Below are 9,657 nucleotides of genomic sequence, written 5' to 3'. Positions count from 1 at the left end.
TGGTTCTCCCACCAGCTGATGTGACCCTCTGCATCAAGTAAGTTTGCAGATGACACCAAAATTGGAGGTGTAGTGGACAGCGAAGAAGATTACCTCAGCTTACAATGGAATCTTGATCAGATGGGCCAATTGGCTGAGAAGTGGCAGATGGAGTTTAATTTAGATAAATGTGAGGTGCTGCGTTTTGGGAAAGCAAATCTTAGAAGGACTTATACACTTAATGATAAGGTCCCAGGGAGTGTTGCTGAACAAAGAGACCGTAGAGTGCAGGTTCATGGCTCCTTGAAAGTGAAGTGGCAGGTAGATAGGATAGTGAAGAAAGCGTTTAGTATGCTTTCCATTATTGATCAGAGCATTGAATTTAGGAGTTGGAAGGTCATGTTGCGACTGTACAGAACATTGGTCAGGCCACTGTTGGAATATTGCATACAATTCTGGTCTTCCTATCAGAAAGATGTTGTGAAACTTGAAAGGGTTCAGAAAAGATTTACAAGGATATTGCCGGGTTTGGAGGATTTGAGCTATAGGGAGAGGTTATCCATCTGAATCATGGTATCCATGGATACCTCAACAGACATTTTTGGAAAGTAAAATCATTCTGACAGTAGATGTTCAAAGTTGCGTCATGATACGGTATTTAATCAGGATTGGTTAGTCATGATTAAAAATTGACAAATACTGTTAGACACTCATTTCACATCCTGTTGAACCCAAATGTGCGTTAATTTTAACTCAGTTGCAGAAATCATCAATCAGTAATCCAGTTACATTTTTCTTTATGTTTTTATTGTCAAAACGCTAGTTTCCATTCAAAGATCTGCTGCATTCAAGCAGCAATGTTTTCAATGAGCAGTCACACAGCCTCTTGCTGTTAGTGTTGCTATTCCATTGCCAGCCCAGTGGTAGTGTTCCTACCTGCGAGCCAGGAGGCCTGAGTTCAAGTCTTACCTGTTCCAGAGGTGAATAAAACATCCCTGAACAGGTTAGTTAGGAAATATCTATAAAGGAACAAATTTGCTTTGAATCACGGCCTCATGATAACTGAATACACTTTAAGAGCTAATGGAATGCCTCTGAAGTGTTGCCATTGATCTAATGTAGACAAGACCAAGCCAATTAGCACACAGCAAACTCACTAAAACTTAAATGTAATCACAGTAATTGTTGGAAAAGCTCCACAGATCTTGCAGCATCTATGGAGAGAAATCAGAGTTAATGTTTCGGGTCCATTGATCCTTTCTCAGAACTGAAACAAGATCTCATTACTCCTGTACGCAAACCCTCTTGTGGTAAAGGCTAACATACCAATAGCCTTCCTAACAGCTTGCTGCACTGGCTTGTTGGCCTTGGATGATGTCTTGATAAGAATATTTAGCTCCCAACATATATCTAAATCTAACTACAATGAAACTCAAAAGGAATGGGGGAGTGAGTGGGCTGTTCTGAGGAAGGGTCACTGGACCCAAAACGTTAACCCTGATTTCTCTCCACAGATGCTGCCAGACCTGCTGTGCCTTTCCAGTAATTTCTACTTTTTGTTTCTAATTTCCAGCATCCGCAGTTCTTTCAGTTTTGAGAAATGTAATCATGACCTGATAACATATTTTATCGATGCTCATTGAAGGGTAAACAAATCAGCTCACTGGGGAGGATGCCACCTTGGAACAGTGCTGTGGGATATTTTCCATTTACCTGGGCAGGCAAACTGGGGTTTGGTTTCAAACTTCATCCCAAAGATGGTACCTCCGACCATGTAGCATTCCCTCAGTACCCCAGCGGGGCTTCAGCTGAGACTCAACATTGGTGGGAACCTCACTTTAGGAGGAATGTCAAGCCATTAGTGATTTGGGTGAGATAACTTTAATGCCACTAGACCAGCAGGTTAGAAGCTCAGGTTAGTGTTCTGGGGACACAGGCTCAATCCCACTATAGCATCTCACGAAATTTAATTTCAGCCGATAAATCTGGAATGCAAAACTAGTCTCCATGGTAACTATTGCCAATTGTTGCAAAGATCCATCTGGTTCACTAATGCCCTTTAGAGAAGGAGATCTGTTGTCCTTACCCAGTCTGACCAACGCATAACTCCATTAGGTACAGCAATGCAATTGACTCTTGACTGCCCTCTGAAAGGGACTTGCGAGCTGCTCAATTCCAGGGCAGTTAAGGATGGGCAACAAATGTTGGCCTTACCAGCAACTCCCGTATCCCAAGAAAGGAGAAGGAAAATAAAATGTAATGGCACCAGGATGAGGGGCTTCAATTATGTGGAAACAAATGTGTTCACCATACAGCAGAAAGGTTAATAGGGGATTCGTTCAAGGTTATAAAACAATGGACGGTTTTGTTAAGAGTAAATAAGAAAAATATTGTGGCTGCTAGGTCTGTGACTAAAGGTCAGAGCTTTTAAATGATTAGTAAAAATGAGGATGAGAATGACCTTTGTATGTAACAAGCTACTGTGATGTAGACTATACCACATGAGATGATAGTGGAATCAGATTCAATTCACTGTTTCAAAAGGTTATGAAATCTAACAGCTCCACTATGTTTGGCTCATATAGTCCAACTGAATAGTGCATCACTTAATATCCCTTAAATAACAAGTTGAAGCTATCATTGACCAGCATATAAATGTTGGCTACAAGAGCATGTCAGAAATTGGGAATTTTGTATTGTGTAACTCACTTCCTGACTCCTCAAAGACTGTTCACCTTTTGCAAGGCGCAATCAGGAGAGTGACGGGATACTCTCCATTTGATTGAACGGGTGCAGTTTGACACAAGGAGCTTGACATAATCCAAGAAAAAGTAGTCCACTGGCACTCACTCCAGCATTTTCAACGTTCTCTCCCATCACCACTGATATACAGTAGCAGCTGTGTGTACCATCTACAAACGGCCTTCAGTAATTCAGCAAGGTTTCTTTGACATCACCTTCCAAACCTTCAACCTCTGCAGTCTAGAAGCACAAGAGCAGCAGATATATGGGGACACCACCTCTTGTAAGTCTCCCTCCAAGCCACTCACCATCCTGACTTGGAAATATATCGCTGTTCCTCCACTGTCACTGGGTCAAAATCTTGGAATTCCCTCCATGACTGATCAATACCAGAGTGTAAACTGTTTTTATTCTAGGTCACACATACCAACAGTAATATCATTAATGACTTGTTCCCCTATATACACCTTTTCAAGTTCTCATTCAATTGCGCTCAATTAGCACATTACCATCACTTGTTTCCTAGTTCCATTACTTCAGACATCCCTCCCAGACCTCATTACTAATAACATAACAGTATTTGTTGGTATTCTCCCACTCCATGGATTGCAAGAGAGCAGCTTTTTTCATTCATTCATGAGATGTAGGCTTCATAGTGTCATGGAGTAATACAGCATAGAAACAGAACCTTTGGTCCAACCAGTCCATGCCAAACATAATCCCAAACTAAACTAGTCCCATCTGCCTGCTCCTGGCCCATACCCCTCCAATCCTTTCCTATTCATGTATCCATCCAAATGTCTCTTAAATGTTGCAATTGTACCCCACCTCCACTTTCTCAGGAAGTTCATTCCATACACAAACCACCCTCTCTGTAGAAGAATTGCCTCTTACATCTCTTTTAAATATCTCTCCTCTCACCTTAAAAGTGTGCCCCTTGATCTTGAAATCCCCCCATGCTAGGGAAAAGATAACTGCCATTAACTCTACCTATACCCCTCATTATTTTATAAACTTTGATCAGATCGCCTCTCAACCTCCTACGCTCCAGCGAAGAAATGTCCCAGCCTATCCAGCCTTCCTTTATAACTCAAACCTTCCATACCTGGCAACATCTTGGCAAATCTCTTCTGAACTCTCTCCAGCTTGAAAATATCCTGGTAGGACCAGTATTTATTGCCTGTCCATCGATGCCCAGAGGGCAGTTCAGAATCAGCCTCATTGCTGTGGGTCTGGAGTCACATGTAGGCCCGAACAGGTGAAGACAGAATTTTCCTTCCCCAAAGGACATTAGTGAACTAGATGGGATTTTCCTGACAATCAGCAATGAAGTCACAGTCATCGTTAGGCCTTAATTCCAGACTTTTTAAAAAAATTGAATTCAAATTTCAGCATCTTCTATGGCATGATTTGAATCTAGGTACCCAAAACATTGCCAGAGTCTCTGGATTAACAGTCTGGCAATAACACCATTATTCATTCTCTTCCCATTACCACCGTCTTCCTGACGATGGTTAGGAAAGGATAATAAATGTTGGCCCAGCCAAGTACTCCCACATTCTTATACTAAGTTAAATCACCACAGGCTTACCAGACCATTGGGTTGCTCGATCATTAGAGAGAGACGACTAGTGGCTTAACCTGAGGGAAAGGAAGGAAGTTGCAAAGGAGAATCTTTTACAGTAACCTCAGCTAGTGCAGGAATTGAACCTAAACTGTTGGCCTCACTCTGTATCACAAGCCAATCATCAAGTCGATTGAGCTAACCAATCCCCCAAGACCTGTGGATGAATAAACAAAAACCACTCTGTCCCAGAGATCTCTAACTTGACACTCAGTCTCCTGATCTGTACAGTGCGTATACATGGAATGCAAAAGCAGAATATTTCTGGTTTGAGGAAAGAAAGGGCATTTGTGATGCAAACAAACTTGCTGCTTTGTTTTCTACTTCTGAGCCTGAGTTATGCCCAAAACATTATACTCTGCTCTTGATCTTTCTGAATGTTCAAAGGCCTTGCTATGTTTTCTGAAGCCCAGAAATGCATGCTGTGTTCCCAGCTGGGACCTAACCAGTGATTAATAAAGAGTCCATCATAATATCTCGATTTTGTGTCCTACATCATGACATCAAGGATGTGAAGGCATTAGACAGAATGTGGAAAAGACCACTAAGAATTTGCTGGGGATGAAGACACTCAGTGATGTGGTGAGTTGGAGAAGTGGTGACCGTTTTCCTTGAGAGGAAATGACTGAGAACAGATTTGATAGAAGATTTCAAAACCATGAGGTGACATGTCGGAGTAGATAGGAAGAGGGCATTCCCACTGGTGAAAGGATTGAGAGTCAGAGCACACAAATTGGATGCAATTGGCAAAAGGAGCAACATAAACATGATGAAAAATGTGCTCACGTTGTGAGTGATTAGGAATTGGAATGCGATCCTGAGACCATAGTGAAGGCAGACCCAAGCAAGACTTTCAAGGGGGAATTGGATTATTATTTGAAAAGGAAGAAAGTGCACACCAGTCATCTCTCTCTCTCTCACTCTATAATGAGAGAGCACCCTTATGGTCTGGTAAAACTGTGGTGATTGTTCCTTACAGAGGGATGCAGGAATCCCTGGCTGGGCCAACATTCATTGCCCCTAACCATCCTCAGAAAGTACACAGATGGAGGCAGGAGATTAGGTGAATTGTTCCTTCAAAGATCCAGAACAGGTATGATGGGCTGATTCGCCTCCTTCAGTGCCTTGACCAGTCTGTGTTTGTGCGACTCTATGCATGATGATGAAGCTGCTCTACATTTCTGAGTTATTTCTTTGTCTTTCAGTTTGTTTTCCTCTCACATACACCCAATACTTAAATATACCAAAAAAAAAGACGTGTGAATGTTTGCAAAAGTCCAGATGATTACTGAGCTTCAATTCGTTATTAATCAGATTCCTTGTTTTCCAAGTCTTTTTTGCTCTTCTTTGAGTCATTTTAGCATCACTCCATAGGAAGTGTTAAGTCAGGTAAAGGTGAGCTATCAGAGACATAAAAGCAAAGTTCTCAGGATGCTGCAGATCTGAACTAAAACAAGAAGTGTTTGACAACTTCTGTGGAGAAAGAGCAAACATTTAAGGTGAACAAATGTTACACTTCTCCACAGCCCTTTATAATGTGAACGTGAAACCATGTACCAAGGTCAAAACTGGTCAAGGAGTTTCCCAGTCTGCTGTCACTTGACCTTGTTGCTCTTCTCAGGAGCAAGAAAATTGACGTTTCAAGCCGGGGTCTTTCATCAGGAATGAGGCTGGGAGCTTCAGGGGTGGGGAGATAAATGGGAGGGGGGGTGGGGCTGGGGGGGAGGTAGCTGAGAGTGCAATAGGTGGATGGCAGTGGGGGTGAAGGTGGAGAGGGGGTTGATGGAGCGGATAGGTGGGAAGGGAGATTGACAGATGGAACAGGTCATGAGGATGGTGCTGAGCTGCAAGGTTGGAATTTGGGTAAGGTGGGTGGGAGGGGAAATGAGGAAACTGGTGAAGTCCACATTGATGTCCTGGGGTTGAAGGGTTCCCTGGCGGAAGACGAAGCGTTTTTCCTCTAGACGTCGGATGGTGAGGGAGTGGTGGTGGAGGAGGCCCAGGACCTGCATGTCCTCGGCAGAGTGGGGGCGGGGGGGAAGTTGAAATGTTCAGCCACGGGGCAGTGGGGTTGATTGGTTGATTGGTGGGGTTGAAAATGTGTTGCTGGAAAAGCACAGCAGGTCAGGCAGCATCCAGGGAACAGGAGAATCGACATTTCGGGCATAAGCCCTTCTTCAGGATTGATGTTCTCTGATGTAAAGGAGACTGCATCGGGAGCAATGGATGCAGTAAATGACATGTGTGGATGTGTGGGTGAAGCTTTGATGAATGTGGAAGGCTCCATTGGGGTCTTGGATGGAGGTGAAGGGGGAGATGTGGGCACAGGTTTCGCAATTCCTGCGGTGGCAGGGGAAGGTGCCCTGATCTTGACTAATCTTGACTCTGATCTCCAGCATCTGTAGTACTCACTTTCACCTACTTGATTTTAACCTTACTGCGAATCCTCTTCCAAGGATACCTACCTTGAAGAATTTCTCTTCTTCTCTCTACAAGGGTCTCAGCGAGTCTCTCTCTCACTGCAACCACCAGGTCATCTCCTCTGCTCTGAAGCTCACACCCTCCACCTCCTCCAAGACTTGCGGTTCCCTGGCCCCCAATGCCTCATCTTCACCATGGACATCCAGTCCCTTTACACCTCCATCTGCCATGACCAGGGCCTCCAAGCCCTCAGTTTCTTCCTCTCCTGATGTCCCCACCAATACCCTTCCACTTACACGCTTATTTGTTTGGCTGAACTGGTCCTCACCCCAGCAATTTCTCCTTCCAAATCCTCCCACTTCCTCCAGATGAAAGGGGTAGCCATGCGCACCCTCATGGGCCCCAGCTATGCCTGTCTCTTTGTCAGTTACATAGAGCAGTCCATCTTCCGGAGTTACACCAGCACTACTCCCCACCTTTTCCTCCGCTACATTGATGACTGCATCAGCACCACCTCGTGCTCCCACGAGGAGGTTAAACAGTTCATCAACTTCACCAACACATTGCACCCCGATCTTAAATTCACCTGGACCATCTCTGACACCTCTCTCTCCTTCCTGAACCTCTCCATCTCCATCAACGGTGACCGACTCAACATTGACATTTTCTAAAAACCCACCGACTCCCACAGCTACCTGAATTACACCTCCTCCCACCCTACCTCTTGCAAAAATGCTATCCCTTATTCTCAATTCCTCCGCCTCCGTTGTATCTGCTCCCGAGAGGACCAGTTCCACCATAGAACACACCAGATGGCCTCCTTCTTTAAAGACCACAATTTCCCCTCCCACATATTTGATGATGCCCTCCAGTGTATCTCATCCACCATCCTGCACCTCCACCCTCAAACTCTACCACTCCAACCGCGACAAGAACAGAACCCCCCCGGTCCTCACCTTCCACCCAACCAGCCTCTGCATACATCGCATCATCCTCCGCCATTTCTGCCACCTACAAGCAGACCCCACCACCAGAGATATATTTCCCTCCCCACCCCTATCCACGTAAAGACCATTCTCTCCATGACTACCTGGTCAGGTCCACGCCCCCTAACAACCCATCCTCCCCTCTTGGCACCTTCCCCTGCCACTGCAGGCATTGCAAAACCTGCGCCCACACCTCCTCCCTCACCTCCATCCAAGGCCCCAAAGGAGTCTTCCACATCCATCAAAGTTTCACCTGCACTTCCACACGTCATTTACTGTATCTGTTGCTCCCGATGCGGTCTCCTCTACACTGGAGAAACTGGACGCCTACTCACAGAGCACTTCAGAGAACATCTCCGGGACACCCGCACCAATCAACCCCACCACCCCATGGCTGAACATTTCAACTCCCCCTCCAACTCTGCCAAGGACATTCAGGGCCTCCTCCATCGCCACTCCATTACCACCCGACGCCTGGAGGAAGAATGCCTCATCTTCCGCCTTGGAACACTTCAACCCCAGGGCATCAATGTGGACTTCACCAGTTTCCTCATTTCCCCTCACCCCACCTACCCCAGTTGCAACCTTCCAGCTCAGCACTGTCCTTATGACCTCTCCCATCTGTCAATCTCCCTTCCCACTTATACGCTCCACCCTCCTCTCCGACCTATCACCTTTACCCCCACCTCCATCCACTCATTGCACTCTCAGCTACCTTACCACAGCCCCACACCCCCTCCCATTTATCTCTCCATCCCCGAGGCTCCTAGCCTCATTCCTGATTAAGGGTTTTTCCCTGAAACGTTGATTTTCCTGCTCCTTAGATACTGCCTGACCTGCTGTGCTTTTCCAGCACCACTCTAATCTTGACTCTAATCTGCAGCATCTGCAGTACTCACTTTCGCCTTGTTGCCTTGAGGTCTGAAAACCCACTGTAAATGTGTATGTGTGTGATCCTGTCAGTCTGGTTTAGTGGGTGTGGGTTTATGCAGGTATCCAAGACAGACTGGAGACTTGGAGTGAACTGGGGACGGTTGTTAAAGTGGGGTCTGGTGTGGGTGGTCAGACCATGTGTGACCCTGCACTCAGCTACTGCAATGTAATGTTTATGTGTAATTTGTTTATATGGCATTAATGACAATCCTTTTAACTATGTCTTATTTCTACAAAGTAATGCACTACATTTCTTACTTTTTCTCTTTTTTGTATCCAAGATTTGTACCGAGGTTGGCACCTTAAGAGGCAACATTGTGAAACTTTTCATTGGACTCCTGTATTTCTGCATTTGGGTACACATGACAATAAAGGGTTATTTTTCAAAACAATTTCTGTAAATGTGCAAGTCTATTATCTTGGTTCAATATATATGTAGGGGTTGGTTAGCTCAGTTGTCTGGACAGCTGGTTTGCAATACAGTGTAATGCCAGTAGTATGGATTCAATTCCTACATCAACTGAAATTGCTACTCTCCCCTCACCTGAGGCACAGAGACCCTTGGGTGAAACCACCACAAGCAGCCCTACGGTCCACTAGGGCTGTGACAACTTCACCTTTTGAGAACAGAGGTGTGTTGATTAGTCCTCCAATCAAACCTTTCGAAAACTTCAAGCAGCACATGTTCTACATCAGGAACACAGTCACTTCTTCATCTCCAGCACCACCTGTAATGTCAGTTTCCAGGACCTATGCAATAGCAGGCTTCTAACCCTGGCTGATCTCAGGCTTGATATCTTCCCCATTTAACATTCAGCATACACCTTTCATGTTTCTCTGATAGTGTTACAACAAAGGCTGCTGCATTATACAAGAGCACCTGGTGTGGTGGGTGCAGTGGGTTAGCAATTTGACCTGGATAAAAGGAGGGAACAGAAACAGGATAAATGGATCTTTTTCAGGTTGGCAAGC

This window comes from Chiloscyllium plagiosum, unplaced genomic scaffold, assembly GCF_037043375.1.
Source record: "Chiloscyllium plagiosum isolate Xiang-an unplaced genomic scaffold, Cpla_swu_hap1 HiC_scaffold_26, whole genome shotgun sequence".
Classification (NCBI taxonomy): Eukaryota; Metazoa; Chordata; class Chondrichthyes; order Orectolobiformes; family Hemiscylliidae; genus Chiloscyllium; species Chiloscyllium plagiosum.
This window is presented reverse-complemented; position numbering follows the sequence as displayed.